Raw genomic sequence first — 863 nt, forward strand, 5'->3', positions numbered from 1 at the left:
TGCCAAGGACGGGGCTGCTCCATGAAGGAAAACAAGCGCCGGGTTGTATTTTTAGGCAGAAGACGTGGAGGGGTTTTTTTCTTCTTCTCCTTTGCCAAGGATCAGCAGAGAACTCTCCAAAACCCACATCGCTCCGCACCCAGCCCCTGCCCCGTCCCACCACGGGGCTGTCACCGCGGGTGGGTTTCGCTGGATCTGCGGGGCCACAGCCGACAGCAGCCGCCCTACAGAGCCTGTGGAAACCCTCCGCGCTGAGAAGTGGGAAACAATTTGTGCTAGAGATAGCGATCGCTACCATGTTGGTTAAAACACGTAAACTAGAAAACACCACCGCAGCAAAAGCAAAGGGAACCAGTCGCTGCTGGCCAGGCTGCAGCTCTTTACGGTTAGAGACAATTAATTCTGCTCCACACACGTACACACATTTCTTCTGCAGCCTCCTTAATTGTTTCGACCTTTTGCCAGGAGGGCAGCAGACACGCAGGCAGGGGCAGCCCCGCTCCCAGGGCCGGGGGACGCAGATACCGTCTGTATTGGAGAACCCGGAGCTCACTGCCACAGGAAGAAAGCACAGCTCAGATGTCAGATCAGGTCCATGCAAAAAACCCCCAAGTTCCTAAATGCTTGAAACATAATCAGAGAGAGATCTTCCTGCTCTGCACCTGCACAGCATTTACTCCTTGGTGAGGAACTACATTAAAAAAGGACGAAAAGACAGGGAAGATCCCGCAGCTCCTCGAACAAAAATGGCCATTTTCTGCAAGCGGCTCCGCTCCTGGCAGCACCATCAGCGCAGCCGCCCACAGGCTCAGCAACACCGGCCGCCTCCCCTTCAGTCTGAACTGCTTTAACTTATTCAGCAG

This window comes from Buceros rhinoceros, unplaced genomic scaffold, assembly GCF_000710305.1.
Source record: "Buceros rhinoceros silvestris isolate BGI_N320 unplaced genomic scaffold, ASM71030v1 scaffold15698, whole genome shotgun sequence".
Lineage (NCBI taxonomy): Eukaryota > Metazoa > Chordata > Aves > Bucerotiformes > Bucerotidae > Buceros > Buceros rhinoceros.